We start from the raw sequence: 21,757 nt of genomic DNA on the forward strand, positions 1-21,757 counted from the left end.
ACAGTAATAATGATGGTGATAGTGACAGTAATAATGATGATAGTGACAGTAATAATGATGGTGATAGTGACAGTAATAATGATGATAGTGACAGTAATAATGATGGTGATAGTGACAGTAATAATGATGGTGATAGTGACAGTAATAATGATGGTGATAGTGACAGTAATAATGATGATAGTGACAGTAATAATGATGGTGATAGTGACAGTAATAATGATGGTGATAGTGACAGTAATAATGATGGTGATAGTGACAGTAATAATGATGGTGATAGTGACAGTAATAATGATGATGGTAGTGACAGTAATGATGATGATAGTGACAGTAATAATGATGGTGATAGTGACAGTAATAATGATGATAGTGACAGTAATAATGAGGATGATAGTGACAGTAATGAGGATGATAGTGACAGTAATAATGATGGTGATAGTGACAGTAATGATGATGGTGATATTGACAGTAATGATGGTGATAGTGACAGTAATAATGATGATAGTGACAGTAATAATGAGGATGATAGTGACAGTAATAATGAGGATGATAGTGACAGTAATAATGAGGATGATAGTGACAGTAATGATGATGATGATAGTGACAGTAATAATGAGGATGATAGTGACAGTAATAATGATGATAGTGACAGTAATAATGAGGATGATAGTGACAGTAATGATGATGATGATAGTGACAGTAATGATGATGATGATAGTGACAGTAATAATGATGATAGTGACAGTAATAATGAGGATGATAGTGACAGTAATGATGATAGTGACAGTAATAATGATGGTGATAGTGACAGTAATGATGATGGTGATATTGACAGTAATGATGATGATAGTGACAGTAATGATGATAGTGACAGTAATAATGATGGTGATAGTGACAGTAATGATGATGGTGATATTGACAGTAATGATGATGATAGTGACAGTAATGATGGTAGTGACAGTAATGATGATGATAGTGACAGTAATGATGGAAGTGACAGGAATAATGATGGTGGTAGTGACCGTAATAATGATGGTGGTAGTGACAGTAATAATGATGATGATAGTGACAGTAATGATGATGATAGTGACAGTAATAATGATGATGATAGTGACAGTAATAATGATGATGATGATAGTGACAGTAATAATGGTGATGTGCGGGGAGCCAGAGCCGTAGTTGTGGCTGACATAGATTTCTCAAACACGCCCCGGTCTCCCGCCACATACTTACAATGTCCCCTTTGCAGCGTACCTTCTGTAAAGCCGTCGTTGCCATCAGAGTCTCTCTTGACCCGCTGGGGGTTCACTCCTATTGGTTGCACACACAGAGAGACAGAGTCCAACTTCAACTTGTAACCAACAACTTTACTCAAATCTTTTCGCACTACGTCCAGTACCGCAGCGTTTCTTCCGTCCAGCTTAACTACTTTCAGGAGTTCCCCTGTCTGTTTCATCTCAGACATACGGGCATCTGCCCACATAGTCAGCTGCCACATCTTGCTGCTGCCCTGCATTCCACTGTTGCTGAGTCCTTCACTTCCCAAGCCCTGGACAATTGCGCTTCTAGCTTTAAACGTTACGGAGTCCACTGTGTAGCCCGGGCTCTGAGCTGTCTGGGCTCCCTGGCCCTACTGAGCTATGTTCAGGAAATGCTCCTGTCTTACCCACAGCAGGCCCCTCCTAATTTAACTATTTGTTATACTAACCCCTATTCCTATCCTACTATGCCCCCCTCCAGTGGCTAACCATATACCGGCACCTTCCCTCTCTACACAATATATATACACATAGCAGCATCAGGTACATTATATATACAATTATATGAACAAGATAATATCAATATAAGGAAAGGGAGTGGAGCATTACGTGGTCCCGGTACACCCCTTACAGTGATAGTGACAGTAATACTGATAGTGCTGGTGATAGTAGTGTCTGGTGCCAGGGTCAGAGATCAGTGCGCACTTTCACCCTCTGGATTACAGTAGTATCTGTTGCCAGGATCAGGGCGCATTGGGAGACTTCACCCTCTGAATTACCCCAATGCCTGGTTGCAGAACCAGGGCGCGTTGAGCACCTTCATCCTCTGGATTACAGCATTTTTATAGGGCCAGGGTCAGGTCATGGTGGGCGGCTTCACCCTCTAGATTACCACAGTGTCTGGTGCCAGGGTCAGGACATGGTGAATGCCTTCACTCTCTGGATTACCACCGTGTCTGGTGCCAGAGCCGAGGCATGTTGATTGCCTTCACCCTCTGGATTACCAGTGTCTGGTGCCAGGGCCAGAGTGAAGTGGGCACCTTCATCCTTCAGATTACAGTAGTGTCTGGTGCCAGGGTCAGGGTGCGTTGGGCGCCTTCACCATCTGGATTACCGCAGTGTATTGTGCCAGGGCCGGGGCATGGTGGGTGTCTTCACCATCTGGATTACCACAGTGTGTTGTGCCAGGGCCGGGGCTTGGTGGGCGCCATCACCCTCTAGATTACCAAAATGTCTGGTGCCAGGACTGGGGCATGGTGGGTGCCCTCTCCCTTTGTTTTACCACAGTGTCTGGTGCCAGTGCCGGGGCAATATGGGTTTCTTCACCCTCCGAATTACCACAGTGTCTGGTACCAGGACACGGTGGGTACCTTCACCCTTTGGATTACCATAGTGTCTTGTTCCAGGGCCTGGGCACGGTGGGTGCTTTCAATCTCTGGATTACCACAGTGTCTGGTGCCAGGGCCGGGGCGCAGTGGGTGTCTTCATCCTTTGGATTACAGTAGTGTCTTGTGCCTGGGTCTGGGGGGGGGCGTTGGGTGCCTTCACCATCTGAATTACCCCAGTGCTTAGTGTCAGGACCGGGATGTTGTGGGCAACTTCACCCTCTAACTTATGATACGATACAATACACTTTATTGATCCCGAGGGAAATTATGGTATCACAGCAGTGTTACAAACAAAACATTAAGAACAGCATTACTACATTACAAACAGCATTACATAGAGTAATTACCAGACACTGATCTTGCACATGACTAACCACAATACATAACAAGCAAAGGTACACAAATCTCTGATCATTTCCATTAGTGCGCCGGCCCTAGGTCATAGCCATCTTTCACCCATTATACATCCCCATAGCAGTAGGCACAAACGATTTCCTGAATTTCTCCTTGCACCTTAGTAGGATAAGACGGCTGCTGAATGTGCTCTTCTGATTCAAAAGAACAGCTCGTATAGTGGGTGTGTATTATTGTGCATTATAGCCCTGCACTTCTTCTGAATCCTATCTTCCACTACCTCCTCAAAAGAGTCAAGATGGAGGCCAACAGCCGCACTTGCTTTCTTGATAAGTTTGTTGAGCTTATTGGCGTCAGCTACTCACACACCGCTGCTGGAGCGCCCCGGCCAGGGCTATCGGGGTACTCGGCACCAGGCCCGTTGATCTCAATGGCAGTTGTAATGTAAGCTGTGACCCCGCCCGTGGCCCTGGCGCTCCATGACAAAAGGGGGTGAACGAACAATGAAATAGAATTGATGAATAGTTTGTGACGCCACCTGTGGTGTTCGGCAAGGGAGGTGTTCAGCCGACGCTGCATGCAGATCCTCTGGGACTGATGGTGTGTTGCAGCCAAGATGGTGAAGCTCCCCACAGGTAAAGCTGTAGTCCCAGGGCAGTGTAGATGTAGGGGTAGCTGAGAGGCGCAGGCAGTGTAGAAGCTGGTACCCAGATGCAGCGGCACCAGGTGTGTTGGCGCAGGAATGAATGGAGGACACCAGGGCTTGTAGTTCCAAAGCTTTACTCACAGTCCGTAGTACACACAGGTGCCTGCCTCCGTACTGTGTCCTCCGGGTCAGGGACTCAGTCGACCTCCTGGCAAGATAGGACGCTCCCTTCCAACACTCCGCCAACATGTACCTTACTGAACGTCTCCTCTATAGCGCCTTTAAGTGTGAAGATCTCCTAGTACTGAGTTACACTGGAGTTCCTCCTGACGATATTCCCAAGAACTCTACTTGTACGGCAGACAGCTGTAGCCTGCTTCGTGGACTCTCTACTCCTGAGTCCCGGCTCACTATCCAAGTTGCTGTTGTGCCCCCAAGTCTTAGATGGGAGTAGTGCATGTACAGCCCACTACTCCACCGGTGTCTGCTGCAGTACCATTAGTGTCCATACAACCTCGGGGACCGGGCCCCGGCCTTGTGCTTAGAACTTCTAGGCAGGGTTCTTCCTCTAACCCACGTCCTCTGTTCCCTTTTACTCCTTCGTTCCATACTTGTCTTTCCTTCTTATGGAAGATCAGGTTCCTGTTCAATGTCTTTCTCCCTCTTTCCTTTCCCGTCCCAGCAGACCCAGGTCACTGAGATCTGCTGCAGCACCTCCTTCCTCCTTCCCTATTCCAGGGATCTTCTTTCCTCACTCCTCTCTGAGTGACTCTCTGACTGACTGACCCCGAACTCACTGAATTCCTAAACCTTCCCACTCTTTTATGTATTCTAAACTCCACCCGCCTCCCAGCACGTTTCGTGTTCCAAGCAGGGAGCCACCAAAGGTGCTCTGCTACTCTCTAAGCAGGGAGCCACAATGTGGCTTTGCTGAACTACTGTGTTGTGTGGGATGCAGGTGTTGGAGAGTAGTCAGGAGCCTCCAACTCACCTGGATGGTGGGGCACCACACCTCAGAAGGAGGTGCAGTACCTCTGTGGCAACTGAACACTCAGGGGCGCCATACTGCCCCAGCAGATGATAGCAAAAAAGATGGCGCTCGCTACCACGGACTGGTAGAACATTTCTAGCATTTTACTGCTCACATTGAACGACCTGAGCTTCCGCAGAAAGTGCAGTCTGCTCATTCCCTTCTTGTGAACCTTCTCTGTATGACACCTCCAATCGAGTTTGCTGTCGAGGTGAACTCCCAAATATTTGTAGCTCTCAACCCTCTCCACCTCCTGGCCAGCAGTAGTGATTGGTAAGTAAGCATCCTTTCTCCTTCTATAACTCATCACCATCTCCTTGGTTTTCTTTACATTTAGTTCTAGGCTGTTAAGGGCCCGTTACACTGGTTTTGTGACGTAGCAGCGATATCGCTACATGTGATACTTACCTCCGACCGGCTCCCCCGCTGCTCATCGCTGATCGCGCGAGAACGTCCTGGACCGTTTCTCGTCGTCAGCTTCCTGCTGGGCTTCCTGTGGAGAGACGAGCGACGTGTGGACGCGGGCGGGAGGACGTCAGGATCGCCGCGTCTGACAGGTAAGTAGCGACCCCGACCCCTGCTATGTCGCTGGTGAGATCTGCCTGTGTGGCAGCTCACTAGCGACCACTTAGCGATTCACCAGCGATCCATATCGTTGTCGGGATCGCTGGTGCATCGCTAAGTGTAACGGTACCCTTAGTCTGGCACCAATCTACAAAGTCAGAAACCACCCTTCTATATTCCTCCTCACCCCGATCCCCCACAATGCCCCCTACAATCACTGAGTCATCTGAGAATTTTTGGAGGTGACAGAGATCGGATTTATACTGAAAGTCAGCTGCATACAATGTGAAGAGGAAGGGCGACAGCACTGTACCCTGAGGGGCTCCCACACTGCTCCGTACACTGCCAGATACCACCTCTCCCATCCAGCGTCGGACTGGAGCACCTTGGGCCCACCAGAGAAAATTATTCTTGGGGCCCACTATGTAGCTACATAGAAAGAAATACAAAACCACCAATTGTGCGGTAAACACGCTAATATCAGGGTATAATATAAAGTAGTACAAATCTTAATTATGTAGCAGGAGTTGGGGTAGCCTCCCTCATAGAATATAAAGCAGCCCCCTCATAGAATATAATGCAGCCATCTCATAGAATATAGCCCTCTCATAGGGTATAATACTGCCCCCTCATAGGGTATAATGCTGCCCCCTCATAGGGTATAATGCTGCCCCCTCATAGGGAATAATGCTGCCTCCTCATAGGGTATAATGCTGCCTCCTCATAGGGTATAATGCTGCCCCCTCATAGGGTATAATGCTGCCTCCTCATAGGGTATAATGCTGCCTCCTCATAGGGTATAATGCTGCCCCCTCATAGGGTATAATGCTGCCTCCTCATAGGGTATAATGCTGCCCCCTCAAAGGGTATAATGCTGCCCCCCTCATAGGGTATAATGCTGCCCCCTCATAGGGTATAATGCTGCCTCCTCATAGGGTATAATGCTGCCCCCCTCATAGGGTATAATGCTGCCTCCCTCATAGGGTATAATGCTGCCTCCTCATAGAGTATAATGCTGCCCCCTCATAGGGTATAATGCTGCCCCCCTCATAGGGTATAATGCTGCCTCTTCATAGGGTATAATGCTGCCTCCTCATAGGGTATAATGCTGCCCCCCTCATAGGGTATAATGCTGCCCCCTCATAGGGTATAATGCTGCCCTCCTCATAGGGTATAATGCTGCCCCCTCATAGGGTATAATGCTGCCCCCTCATAGGGTATAATGCTGCCCCCTCATAGGGAATAATGCTGCCTCCTCATAGGGTATAATGCTGCCTCCTCATAGGGTATAATGCTGCCTCCTCATAGGGTATAATGCTGCCCCCTCATAGGGTATAATGCTGCCCCCTCATAGGGTATAATGCTGCCTCCTCATAGGGTATAATGCTGCCTCCTCATAGGGTATAATACTGCCCCCCTCATAGGGTATAATGCTGCCCCCTCATAGGGTATAATGCTGCCCCCTCATAGGGTATAATGCTGCCTCCTCATAGGGTATAATGCTGCCCCCTCAAAGGGTATAATGCTGCCCCCCTCATAGGGTATAATGCTGCCCCCTCATAGGGTATAATGCTGCCTCCTCATAGGGTATAATGCTGCCCCCCTCATAGGGTATAATGCTGCCTCCCTCATAGGGTATAATGCTGCCTCCTCATAGGGTATAATGCTGCCCCCTCATAGGGTATAATGCTGCCCCCCTCATAGGGTATAATGCTGCCTCTTCATAGGGTATAATGCTGCCTCCTCATAGGGTATAATGCTGCCCCCCTCATAGGGTATACTGCTGCCCCCTCATAGGGTATAATGCTGCCCTCCTCATAGGGTATAATGCTGCCCCCTCATAGGGTATAATGCTGCCCCCTCATAGGGTATAATGCTGCCTCCTCATAGGGAATAATGCTGCCTCCTCATAGGGTATAATGCTGCCTCCTCATAGGGTATAATGCTGCCCCCTCATAGGGTATAATGCTGCCCCCTCATAGGGTATAATGCTGCCTCCTCATAGGGTATAATGCTGCCCCCTCATAGGGTATAATGCTGCCCCCCTCATAGGGTATAATGCTGCCCCCCTCATAGGGTATAATGCTGCCCTCCTCATAGGGTATAATGCTGCCTCCTCATAGGGTATAATGCTGCCCCCCTCATAGGGTATAATGCTGCCCCCTCATAGGGTATAATGCTGCCCTCCTCATAGGGTATAATGCTGCCCCCTCATAGGGTATAATGCTGCCTCCTCATAGGGTATAATGCTGCCCCCCTCATAGGGTATAATGCTGCCTCCCTCATAGGGTATAATGCTGCCCCCTCATAGGGTATAATGCTGCCCCCTCATAGGGAATAATGCTGCCTCCTCATAGGGAATAATGCTGCCTCCTCATAGGGTATAATGCTGCCTCCTCATAGGGTATAATGCTGCCTCCTCATAGGGTATAATGCTGCCCCCTCATAGGGTATAATGCTGCCCCCTCATAGGGTATAATGCTGCCTCCTCATAGGGTATAATGCTGCCTCCTCATAGGGTATAATACTGCCCCCCTCATAGGGTATAATACTGCCCCCCTCATAGGGTATAATGCTGCCTCCTCATAGGGTATAATGCTGCCTCCTCATAGGGTATAATGCTGCCTCCTCATAGGGTATAATACTGCCCCCCACATAGGGTATAATGCTGCCCCCTCATAGGGTATAATACTGCCCCCCTCATAGGGTATAATGCTGCCCCCTCATAGGGTATAATACTGCCCCCTCATAGGGTATAATGCTGCCTCCTCATAGGGTATAATGCTGCCTCCTCATAGGGAATAATGCTGCCCCCTCATAGGGTATAATACTGCCCCCCTCATAGGGTATAATGCTGCCTCCTCATAGGGTATAATGCTGCCTCCTCATAGGGTATAATGCTGCCTCCTCATAGGGTATAATGGTGCCCCCCTCATAGGGTATAATGCTGCCCCCTCATAGGGTATAATGCTGCCTCCTCATAGGGTATAATACTGCCCCCCTCATAGGGTATAATGCTGCCCCCCTCATAGGGTATAATACTGCCTCCTCATAGGGTATAATACTGCCCCCCTCATAGGGTATAATGCTGCCCCCTCATAGGGTATAATACTGCCCCCTCATAGGGTATAATGCTGCCTCCTCATAGGGTATAATGCTGCCTCCTCATAGGGAATAATGCTGCCCCCTCATAGGGTATAATACTGCCCTCCTCATAGGGTATAATGCTGCCTCCTCATAGGGTATAATGCTGCCTCCTCATAGGGTATAATGCTGCCCCCCTCATAGGGTATAATGCTGCCCCCTCATAGGGTATAATGCTGCCCCCTCATAGGGTATAATACTGCCCCCCTCATAGGGTATAATGCTGCCCCCTCATAGGGTATAATGCTGCCCCCTCATAGGGTATAATGCTGCCCCCTCATAGGGTATAATGCTGCCTCCTCATAGTGTATAATGCTGCCTCCTCATAGGGTATAATGCTGCCTCCTCATAGGGTATAATACTGCCCCCCTCATAGGGTATAATGCTGCCCCCTCATAGGGTATAATGCTGCCCCCTCATAGGGTATAATGCTGCCCCCTCATAGGGTATAATGCTGCCCCCCTCATAGGGTATAATGCTGCCTCCTCATAGGGAATAATACTGCCCCCTCATAGCGAATAATGCTGCCCCCCTCATAGGGTATAATGCTGCCCCCTCATAGGGTATAATGCTGCCCCCTCATAGGGTATAATGCTGCCCCCTCATAGGGTATAATGCTGCCTCCTTATAGGGAATAATACTGCCCCCTCATAGCGAATAATGCTGCCCCCCTCATAGGGTATAATGCTGCCCCCTCATAGGGTATAATGCTGCCTCCTCATAGGGTATAATGCTGCCCCCTCATAGGGTATAATGCTGCCCCCTCATAGGGTATAATGCTGCCCCCTCATAGGGTATAATACTGCCCCCTCATAGGGTATAATACTGCCCCCCTCATAGGGTATAATGCTGCCTCCTCATAGGGTATAATGCTGCCCCCTCATAGGGTATAATGCTGCCTCCTCATAGGGTATAATGCTGCCCTCCTCATAGGGTATAATACTGCCCCCTCATAGGGTATAATGCTGCCTCCTCATAGGGTATAATGCTGCCTCCTCATAGGGTATAATGCTGCCCCCTCATAGGGTATAATGCTGCCTCCTCATAGGGTATAATACTACCCTCCTCATAGGGTATAATACTGCCCCCCTCATAGGGTATAATGCTGCCTCCTCATAGGGTATAATGCTGCCTCCTCATAGGGTATAATGCTGCCCCCTCATAGGGTATAATGCTGCCTCCTCATAGGGTATAATGCTGCCCCCTCATAGGGTATAATGCTGCCTCCTCATAGGGAATAATACTGCCCCCTCATAGCGAATAATGCTGCCCCCCTCATAGGGTATAATGCTGCCCCCCTCATAGGGTATAATGCTGCCCCCTCATAGGGTATAATGCTGCCTCCTCATAGGGTATAATGCTGCCCCCTCATAGGGTATAATGCTGCCTCCTCATAGGGAATAATACTGCCCCCTCATAGCGAATAATGCTGCCCCCCTCATAGGGTATAATACTGCCCCCCTCATAGGGTATAATGCTGCCTCCTCATAGGGTATAATGCTGCCTCCTCATAGGGTATAATGCTTCCCCCTCATAGGGTATAATGCTGCCTCCTCATAGGGTATAATGCTGCCTCCTCATAGGGTATAATGCTGCCTCCTCATAGGGTATAATGCTGCCCCCTCATAGGGTATAATGCTGCCCCCTCATAGGGTATAATGCTGCCTCCTCATAGGGTATAATGCTGCCTCCTCATAGGGTATAATGCTGCCCCCTCATAGGGTATAATGCTGCCTCCTCATAGGGAATAATACTGCCCCCTCATAGCGAATAATGCTGCCCCCCTCATAGGGTATAATGCTGCCCCCTCATAGGGTATAATGCTGCCTCCTCATAGGGTATAATGCTGCCTCCTCATAGGGTATAATGCTGCCTCCTCATAGGGAATAATGCTGCCCTCCTCATAGGGTATAATGCTGCCTCCTCATAGGGTATAATGCTGCCTCCTCATAGGGTATAATGCTGCCCTCCTCATAGGGTATAATGCTGCCTCCTCATAGGGTATAATGCACCCCGTCATAGGGTATAATGCTGCCTCCTCATAGGGTATAATGCTGCCTCCTCATAGGGTATAATGCTGCCCCCTCATAGGGTATAATGCTGCCTCCTCATAGGGTATAATGCTGCCCCCCTCATAGGGTATAATACTGCCCCCCTCATAGGGTATAATGCTGCCCCCTCATAGGGTATAATGCTGCCCTCCTCATAGGGTATAATGCTGTCTCCTCATAGGGTATAATGCTGCCTCCTCATAGGGTATAATGCTGCCTCCTCATAGGGAATAATGCTGCCTCCTCATAGGGTATAATATTGCCCCCCTCATAGGGTATAATGCTGCCCCCTCATAGGGTATAATGCTGCCTCCTCATAGGGTATAATGCTGCCCCTCATAGGGTATAATGCTGCCCCCTCATAGGGTATAATGCTGCCTCCTCATAGGGTATAATGCTGCCCCCTCATAGGGTATAATACTGCCCCCTCATAGGGTATAATGCTGCCTCCTCATAGGGTATAATACTGCCCCCTCATAGGGTATAATGCTGCCTCCTCATAGGGTATAATGCTGCCCCCCTCATAGGGTATAATGCTGCCTCCTCATAGGGTATAATGCTGCCCCCTCATAGGGTATAATACTGCCCCCTCATAGGGTATAATGCTGCCTCCTCATAGGGTATAATGCTGCCCCCCTCATAGGGTATAATGCTGCCTCCTCATAGGGTATAATGCTGCCCCCCTCATAGGGTATAATGCTGCCTCCTCATAGGGTATAATGCTGCCCCCTCATAGGGTATAATGCTGCCTCCTCATAGGGTATAATGCTGCCCCCCTCATAGGGTATAATGCACCCCCTCATAGGGTATAATGCACCCCCTCATAGGGTATAATGCACCCCCTCATAGGGTATAATGCTGCCCCCCTCATAGGGTATAATGCTGCCCCCCTCATAGGGTATAATGCTGCCTCCTCATAGGGTATAATGCTGCCCCCCTCATAGGGTATAATGCTGCCTCCTCATAGGGAATAATGCTGCCTCCTCATAGGGTATAATGCTGCCTCCTCATAGGGTATAATGCTGCCCCCTCATAGGGTATAATACTGCCCCCCTCATAGGGTATAATACTTCCCCCTCATAGGGTATAATGCTGCCCCCTCATAGGGTATAATGCTGCCTCCTCATAGGGAATAATGCACCCCCTCATAGGGTATAATGCACCCCCTCATAGGGTATAATGCTGCCCCCTCATAGGGTATAATGCTGCCCCCTCATAGGGTATAATGCTGCCTCCTCATAGGGTATAATGCTGCCCCCTCATAGGGTATAATGCTGCCTCCTCATAGGGTATAATGCTGCCCCCTCATAGGGTATAATGCTGCCTCCTCATAGGGTATAATACTGCCCCCTCATAGGGTATAATGCTGCCTCCTCATAGGGTATAATGCTGCCCCCTCATAGGGTATAATGCTGCCTCCTCATAGGGAATAATGCTGCCTCCTCATAGGGTATAATGCTGCCTCCTCATAGGGTATAATGCTGCCCTCCTCATAGGGTATAATACTGCCCCCCTCATAGGGTATAATGCTGCCCCCTCATAGGGTATAATGCTGCCCCCTCATAGGGTATAATGCTGCCCCCTCATAGGGTATAATGCTGCCTCCTCATAGGGTATAATGCTGCCTCCTCATAGGGTATAATGCTGCCTCCTCATAGGGTATAATGCTGCCTCCTCATAGGGTATAATACTGCCCCCCTCATAGGGTATAATGCTGCCCCCTCATAGGGTATAATGCTGCCCCCCTCATAGGGTATAATGCTGCCTCCTCATAGGGTATAATGCTGCCTCCTCATAGGGAATAATGCTGCCCCCTCATAGGGTATAATGCTGCCTCCTCATAGGGTATAATGCTGCCTCCTCATAGGGAATAATGCTGCCCCCTCATAGGGTATAATGCTGCCCCCTCATAGGGTATAATACTGCCTCCTCATAGGGTATAATGCTGCCTCCTCATAGGGTATAATGCAGCCCCCCTCATAGGGTATAATGCTGCCCCCTCATAGGGTATAATGCTGCCCTCCTCATAGGGTATAATGCTGCTTCCTCATAGGGTATAATGCTGCCCCCTCATAGGGTATAATACTGCCCCCCTCATAGGGAATAATGCACCCCCTCATATGGAATAATGCTGCCTCCTCATAGGGTATAATGCACCCCCTCATAGGGTATAATGCTGCCCCCCTCATAGGGTATAATGCTGCCTCCTCATAGGGTATAATGCTGCCTCCTCATAGGGTATAATGCTGCCCCCTCATAGGGTATAATACTTCCCCCTCATAGGGTATAATGCTGCCCTCCTCATAGGGTATAATGCTGCCCCCTCATAGGGTATAATGCTGCCCCCCTCATAGGGTATAATACAGCCCCCCTCATAGGGTATAATGCTGCCCCCCTCATAGGGTATAATGCTGCCCCCTCATAGGGTATAATACTGCCCCCCTCATAGGGAATAATGCACCCCCTCATAGGGTGTAATGCTGCCCCCTCATAGGGTATAATACTGCCCCCTCATAGGGTATAATGCTGCCCTCCTCATAGAGTATAATACTGCCCCCTCATAGGGTATAATGCTGCACTCCTCATAGGGTATAATACTGCCCCCTCATAGGGTATAATGCTGCCCTCCTCATAGGGTATAATGCTGCCCCCCTCATAGGGTATAATGCTGCCTCCTCATAGGGTATAATGCTGCCTCCTCATAGGGTATAATGCTGCCCCCTCATAGGGTATAATACTGCCCCCTCATAGGGTATAATACTGCCCCCTCATAGGGTATAATACTGCCCCCCTCATAGGGTATAATACTGCCCCCCTCATAGGGTATAATGCTGCCTCCTCATAGGGTATAATGCTGCCTCCTCATAGGGTATAATGCTGCCCCCTCATAGGGTATAATACTGCCCCCTCATAGGGTATAATGCTGCCTCCTCATAGGGTATAATGCTGCCTCCTCATAGGGTATAATACTGCCCCCTCATAGGGTATAATGCTGCCCTCCTCATAGGGTATAATGCTGCCCCCTCATAGGGTATAATACTGCCCCCCTCATAGGGAATAATGTTCCCCCCTCATAGGGTATAATACTGCCCCCTTATAGGGTATAATGCTGCCCTCCTCATAGGGTATAATACTGCCCCCTCATAGGGTATAATGCTGCCCCCTCATAGGGTATAATACTGCCCCCTCATAGGGTATAATGCTGCCTCCTCATAGGGTATAATGCTGCCTCCTCATAGGGTATAATGCTGCCTCCTCATAGGGTATAATACTGCCCCCCTCATAGGGAATAATGCTGCCCCCTCATAGGGTATAATGCACCCCTCATAGGGTATAATGCTGCACTCCTCATAGGGTATAATACTGCCCCCTCATAGGGTATAATGCTGCCCCCTCATAGGGTATAATACTGCCCCCTCATAGGGTATAATGCTGCCCTCCTCATAGGGTGTAATACTGCCCCCCTCATAGGGTATAATGCTGCCCCCTCATAGGGTATAATACTGCCCCCTCATAGGGTATAATGCTGCCCCCTCATAGGGTATAATACTGCCCCCTCATAGGGTATAATGCTGCCCTCCTCATAGGGTATAATACTGCCCCCTCATAGGGTATAATGCTGCCCCCTCATAGGGTATAATGCTGCCCCCTCATAGGGTATAATACTGCCCCCTCATAGGGTATAATGCTGCCTCCTCATAGGGTATAATACTGCCCCCTCATAGGGTATAATGCTGCCTCCTCATAGGGAATAATGCTGCCCCCTCATAGGGAATAATGCATCCCCTCATAGGGTATAATGCTGCCCCCCTCATAGGGTATAATGCTGCCTCCTCATAGGGTATAATACTGCCCCCCTCATAGGGTATAATGCTGCCTCCTCATAGGGTATAATGCTGCCCCCTCATAGGGTATAATGCTGCCCCCCTCATAGGGTATAATACTGCCCCCTCATAGGGTATAATGCTGCCTCCTCATAGGGTATAATGCTGCCCCCCTCATAGGGTATAATGCTGCCCCCTCATAGAATATAATACTGCCCTCCTCATAGGGTATAATGCTGCCCCCTCATAGGGTATAATGCTGTCTCCTCATAGGGTATAATGCTGCCTCCTCATAGGGTATAATGCTGCCTCCTCATAGGGTATAATGCTGCCCTCCTCATAGGGTATAATGCTGCCCTTCTCATAGGGTATAATGCTGCCCCCTCATAGGGTATAATACTGCCCCCCTCATAGGGTATAATGCTGCCCCCCTCATAGGGTATAAAGCTGCCCCCCTCATAGGGTATAATGCTGCCCTTCTCATAGGGTATAATGCTGCCCCCTCATAGGGTATAATACTGCCCCCCTCATAGGGTATAATGCTGCCCCCTCATAGGGTATAATACTGCCCCCCTCATAGGGTATAATGCTGCCCCCTCATAGGGTATAATACTGCCCCCTCATAGGGAATAATGCTGCCCTCCTCATAGGGTATAATGCTGTCCCCTCATAGGGTATAATACTGCCTCCTCATAGGGTATAATGCTGCCCCCTCATAGGGTATAATACTGCCCCCTCATAGGGTATAATGCTGCCCCCTCATAGAATATAATACTGCCCTCCTCATAGGGTATAATGCTGCCCCCTCATAGGGTATAATGCTGCCCCCTCATAGAATATAATACTGCCCTCCTCATAGGGTATAATGCTGCCTCCTCATAGGGTATAATGCTGCCCCCTCATAGGGTATAATGCTGCCCTCCTCATAGGGTATAATGCTGTCCCCTCATAGGGTATAATACTGCCTCCTCATAGGGTATAATGCTGCCCCCTCATAGGGTATAATGCTGCCTCCTCATAGGGTATAATGCTGCCCCCTCATAGGGTATAATGCTGCCCCCTCATAGGGTATAATACTGCCCCCTCATAGGGTATAATGCTGCCCCCTCATAGGGTATAATACTGCCTCCTCATAGGGTATAATGCTGCCCCCTCATAGGGTACAATACTATATAGATATAGAGTTAGATAGATATAGATAGAAAGATAGATGTAGAAATAGATATAGAGATAGATAGTAGATAATGGATAGATAGAGATAGATATAAAGATAGATATAGATGGAAATATAGATATAGAGATAGATAGAAAATAGATAATGGATAGATAGATAAACGATAGATAGATAGATAGATAGATATAGATAGATATAGACATAGATAGATAGATAATAGATAGAGATAGATAATAGAAATATAGAGATATAGTAATAACAATAATAATATAGAGATAGAGCGATAGATACATAGCATTAGATATAGAGATAGATAGATATAGAGAGAGATAGAGACAGATATAGATAGAGAGATAAATATAGAGATAAATAATGGATAGATAGATATAGAGACAGATAGATAGTTAAATAAATAATAGAGATAGATATAGATAATAGAGAAAGAGATATATATAGAGATATATAGAGATAGATAGATATAGAGATAGATATCTAGATAGACAGAGAGATAGAGATATAAAAAAACAAACCACAATACTCACCTCTCCTCCTCGCTCCCACGCTGATCCCGGCCTCAGTGTCAGGAGCTGCCCCCTCTGCCAGACACACAGCGGGTGTGTGATGTAGTGACGTCATCGCGCACTGGCTGTGAGTCAGGAGCAGAGAGGACTGAGGGCGGCGCCGGCCCTGATTTACAGCTGTAGTCTGCAGAGCTGCTTACTGGGCTGGGGGCGGGGCCTCTGGGGGTGTGGGGGGCGGGGCCTCTGGGGGTGGAGACTGTGAAATGAGATTCACTGCTTCGCAGTGAATATTCATTTCTCTTTAGCAGCGGGGACAGGGGCTCCTGCCTCCTGTCACCCGCTTCTGCTCCACTAGCAGCGGGGGCCCTAGGCAACTGCTGGCCCTGTATGCCAGCAGGTGCCAGGGCCCACCAGATGCCAGGGCCCACCGGAGAATCCACCGGTTCTCCGGTGGGCCAGTCCGACGCTGCTCCCATCCTTACAAACTGCGGCCTGTCCGTCAGGTAGTCGCTTATCCAGTTCACCATCCCCTCATCCACCGCCATATCAGTCAACTTATTTCGTAATAAGAGCGGCTGTAAGGTGTTGAAAGCACTAGAGAAGTCAAAGAACATGGCGCGCACAGCAGTTCCATCATTGTCCAAGAATGAATGTATTGTGTGTAGCAGAGACACTACAGCATCATCCACCCCCAATCTCTGCTGGTCCGCAAACTGCAGGGGGTCAGTGTAGGCCCTCACCCTCAGGCTCAAGTAGGCAGGTACTATTCTCTCCAACGACTTCATAGCTTGCGATGTTAAGGCCACTGGACGATAGTCATGTAGGGAAGTTGGAAAGGTGATCTTGGGGACCGGCACCAGGCAGGTGGTCTTCCACAGCACTGGTATTCTCTGAGATTGTAGGCTCCTGTTAAACAGGAGCTGAAAGACATTACACAGTGGGTTTGCACACACTTTTAGGACACATGGACTGAGGCCATCAGGCTCAGCTGCTTTGCCAAAGGCTAGTTTACGAAACTGTGTCCTCACATCGCTTGGGGAGACAGTGAAGGCGGACAGTTCGTCACCCAAAGTCAATGCTGCCGACCGTTCCTCAGCTCCATCCCTTATTCCTGGTGACGTAGCACATGTGTTGGTAAATCTGTTGAAGAACTCGTTGATTTCATTAGCCATGGTCAGATCCACATTCCCACGCTCTGACCTAGCCTTAAAACCACAGTGTCTGCTGCCAGGGCTAGGTCATGGTGGATGACTTCTCCCTCTCTTTTTCCAAAGTGTCTGTTGCCAGGGCCGGGGCATGGAGGGTGCCTTCATCCTCTGGATTGCCATAGTGTCTGGTGTTAGGGCCGAGGCATGTTGAGTGCCTTCACCCTTTGAATTACCACAATGTCTGTTGCCAGGACCCGGTCACGGTTGGTGCCTTCATCCTCTGGATAACCATAGTGTCTATTGCCAGGACCGGAGCATGGTGGGTGCCTTCACCATCTGGATTACCAGATTGTGTTCTGCTGGAGCCGGGGCATGGTGGGTGCCTTCACCATCTGGATTACTACAGTGTCTGGTGCCAAGGACGGGCCATGGTGGGTGCCTTCACCCTTTGGATTACCACAGTGTCTTGTTCCAGGGCCTGGGCACGGTGGGTGCTTTCAACCTCTGGATTACCACAGTGTCTGGTGCGAGGGCCGGATTGCAGTGGGTGTTTTCATTCTATGGATTACAGTAGTGTCTTGCGCCAGGGTCGGAGTGCGTTGGGTACCTTCACCATCTGAATTACCCCAGTGGTTGGTGTCAGGACCGGGGTGTTGTGGGCAACTTCACCCTCTACCTTACCACAGTGTCTGGTGCCAGGGCCGGGGCATGGTGGGTGCATTCACCCTCTGGATTACCATAGCGTCTGGTGCCAGGGCCGAGCAGTGGTGGATGCCTTCACCCTCTGAATTAGCACAGTGTCTGGTGCCAAGATATCTTGGATGCCTTCACCCTATGGATTACCACAGTGTCTGGTGCCAGGGCTGGGGCATGCTGGGTGCATTCACCCTCTGGATTACCACAGTGTCTGGTGCCAGGGCCAGGACACTGTGGGTGCCTTCACCCTTTGGATTACCACAGTGTTTGGTGCCAGGGACGGGGCACGGTGGGTGTCTTCACTCTCTGAATTGCACAGGTGAGTGGTGGTAGGACCGGGGCACGTTGGGTGCCTTTACCCTCTTAATTACATAGTTCCTAGTGCCAGGGTGCACTGGCGCTCTCACCTTTTGTATTACAGTAGTGCCTGGTGCCAGGACCAGGGTGTGTTCGGCACCTTCACATTCTGAATTACCCCAGGGCCTGGTGCTAGGGCCGGGGTGCATTGGACGCCTTCACCTTCTGGATTACCGTAATGTTGTCATGGTTTATTCAGAATGCTGGGCAGGCGGTGTAGGGGTTAATTGGTAGAGCCTCCTTCTGGGTCTGGGGAGGGTTTTTATAGCTTCAGGTGAGGACCCTCCCCTGTTGTTTATACTCCTAGTTTGAGTGTGCCCGACCCTGCTCCGTTTGTGCTCTCGCCTGTCCTGGTACGATTGTTTGGTGTATGATCTGGTTTGGCCTCGGTTTATGTCTCTTGGATTCTGATTTTGTACTCGTGTGTCCGTCCCGTGTATGACCCGTGTCCTGACCTCCCTGTGATCGCACCTCTGGTACTTCTGCCTCCATCCCATGTGTGACCCTCTGCTACGCCTGACTATTCTCTGACTCACGATTTTGTACCTCGTTTGCCCGGACTGTGTATGACCTCCGTTTTGCCTGAATCTGAGTTTTCTACCATCTCTGAGAGCAGGATGCTAAGCCCCACCCCCTTGCTGTCACATAACCGTAGGTCCTGTGCCTGCTTGCTAAAGCTTCAGCGTTCAGGTCCTGTGCATCTGTACTTTCCGGCTATTCCTGTCCCCGGGTTCCCTACAGTGCGGGTGAGTCCCTGCTCAGCGGAGGCTGCACGCCGGCGCTGTCAGGAGCCTGATAAATGCCTTGTGCCAGGGTGGGTTGGGCTCCTTCACCTTCTGGATTACAGTAGAGCCAGGTGCTAGGATGCGTTGGGTGCCTTCACCTTCTGGATTACAGTAGTATCTGTTGCCAGGGCCAGGGTGCATAAGGCACCTTCATCTTCTGAATTACCCCAGTGCCTGGTGCCAGGGCCGAAGCGGTTGGGTGCCTTCACCCTTTGAATTACCCCAGTGCCTGGTGCTAGGGCCAGGGTGCATAGGATGCCTTCACCTTCTGGATTACAGTAATGCCTGGTGCCAGGGTGGGTTTGGTGCCTTCACCTTCTGGATTACAGTAATGCCTGGCGCCAGGACCGGGGTGTGTTTGGTACCTTCACATTCTGAATTTCCCCAGGGCCTGGTGCCAGGGCATGTTGGGCACCTTCACCCTCAGAATTATCCCAGTGTATGGTGCCAGGGCCGGGGCATGGTGGGTGCCTTCACCCTCTGAATTACCCCAGTGCCTGTGCCAAGGCCTGAATGCCTTGGGCACCTTCACCCTCTGAATTAGCTCAGTGTCTGGTGCCTGGGCCATAGCTCTGTGGGCACTTTCACCCTGTGGACTACCCCAGTGCTTGGTGCCAGGGCCGGGGCGCGGTGGGCGCTTTCACCATCTGAATTACCCCAGTGTCTGGTGCCAGGGCTGGGGTGCGGTGGGTACCTTCACCCTCTTAATTACCCCAGTGTCTGGTGCCAGGGCCGGGGTGCAGTGGGTACCTTCAACTTCTAAATTACCCCAGTGTCTGGTTTCGGGGCAAGGTGGGTGCCTTCATCCTCTGAATTACCCCAGTGCCTGCTGCCAGGGCCTGAATGCCTTGGGCACCTTCACCCTCTGAATTACCCCAGTGCCTGGTGCCAGGGCCGAGGAGCATTGGGTGCCTTCACCCTCTGAATTACCCCAGTGTCTGGTGCCTGGGCTGGAGCTCTGTGGGCACTTTCACCCTGTGGACTATCTCAGTGCTTGGTGCCAGGGCTGGGGCGCGGTGGGTGCTTTTGGGTCGCCCTCACAGCCTCACAGCGGGGTACCCGGTACCGGGCCGGTGTCAGGGGGGAATGTGTCACAGCAGCAGTGACCCGGTCCGTGGCCCTGGGCGCCCAATATCAATGGCGGTGATGTTAATGGTGTTAAAGTTTATTTGAATAGTTTGTGACGCCACCCGTTGTGTTTGGCAAGGGAGATGGTAAGCCAACGCTGCATGCAGATCCGCTGGGACTGATGGTGTGGTGCAGCAAAGATGGTATAGCTCCCCACAGGTGGAGCTGTAGTCCCAGGGCAGTGTAGGTGCAATGGACGAGGAGAGGCGCAGAATGTTATAGATTCTGTTACCCAGATGTAACGGTGCTGGAGGTGTTAGCGACGAATGAATGGAGGACACCAGGGCTTGTAGTTTCAACGCTTTACTCACAGTTCGTGGTACCCACTGGTGCCTGCCTCCGTGCCATGTCCTCCGGGGTAGAGACTCAATCAACCTCCCGGGCAAGTCAGGATTCTCCTCTCCAACACTCTGCCAACATGTACCTTTCCTGAACAACTCCTCTATTGTGCCTTTTAGTGTCAAGAACTCCAGTACCGTAGTTCTCTGGAATTCCTCCTGTCAGATGTTCCTAGAACCTTACTTGTATGACAGACAGCTGTAGCCTCTATCGGGGACTCCCTTCTCAGAAGTCCTGGCTCTCTATCCAGTTGCTGTTGTGTCCCAAGTCTTAGATGGGAGTAGTGCATTTACAGCCAACTACTCCACCGGTGTCTGCTGCAGAGCCATAAGTTTCCATACAACCTCGGGGACCGGGCCCCGGCCTTGCGCTGAGAACCTATAGGCAGGGTTCCTCTTCCAACCCACAACTCCTCTCTGTTCTCCTACTCCTTCGTTCCGCGCTGTTCCTTCTCTCTCTTATGGAAGCTTAGGTTGCAGGTCTACGTCTTTCTCCTTCTCTTCTCTTTCCCGTGCCAGCTGGCTCAGATCACTGAGGCAGCTGCAGCACTCTTTCTAAACTGAACTCAAACTGAACTCGAAACTAACTTCAGAACTGATCTCCTCTCGCCAGACCTCACGTCAGACTGACCTACAATTCTCCACTTTCCCTCTCTTTTATACTAACTCCACCCACCTCCCAGCACATCTCATGTTATGAAGCAGGGTTCCACGAAGGGTGCTCTGCTACCCCCAGCCTGAAGCTGCTAGGCGGACCTACTGAACTATCCTGTGTGTGGGATGCAGATGTTGGAGTGTGGAAAGGAGTTCCCAACTTACCTAGGCGGGGGGGGCACTACACCTTAGGAGAAGGTGCAGTACCTCTGTGGCGACTGAGCCTCAGGGGCGCCACACTTTCACCATCTTAATTACCCCAGTGTCTGGTGCCAGGGCCGGGGTGCGGTGGGTACCTTCACCCTCTTAATTATCCCAGTGTCTGGTGCCTGGGCCGGGGTGTGGTGGGTACCTTCAACTTCTAAATTACCACAGTGTCTGGTGCCGGGGCAAGGTGGGTGCCTTCATCCTCTGAATTACCCCAGTGCCTACTGCCAGGGCCTGAATGCCTTGGGCACCTTCACCCTCTGAATTACCCCAGTGTCTGGTGCCAGGGCTGGGGCGCGTTGGGTGCCTTCACCCTCTGAATTACCCCAGTGTCTGGTGCCATGGCCGGGGCGCGTTGGGTGCCTTCACCCTCTGAATTACCCCAGTGCCTGGTGCGAGGGCTGTAGGTCTGTGGACGCTTTCACCCTCTGGATTACAGTACTGTCTGGTGCCAGGGCCGGGGAGCATTGGGCGCCTTCACCCTCTGAATTA

Source organism: Dendrobates tinctorius, unplaced genomic scaffold (genome assembly GCF_039654945.1).
Source record: "Dendrobates tinctorius isolate UK_male_01 unplaced genomic scaffold, ASM3965494v1 ptg000297l, whole genome shotgun sequence".
NCBI lineage: Eukaryota > Metazoa > Chordata > Amphibia > Anura > Dendrobatidae > Dendrobates > Dendrobates tinctorius.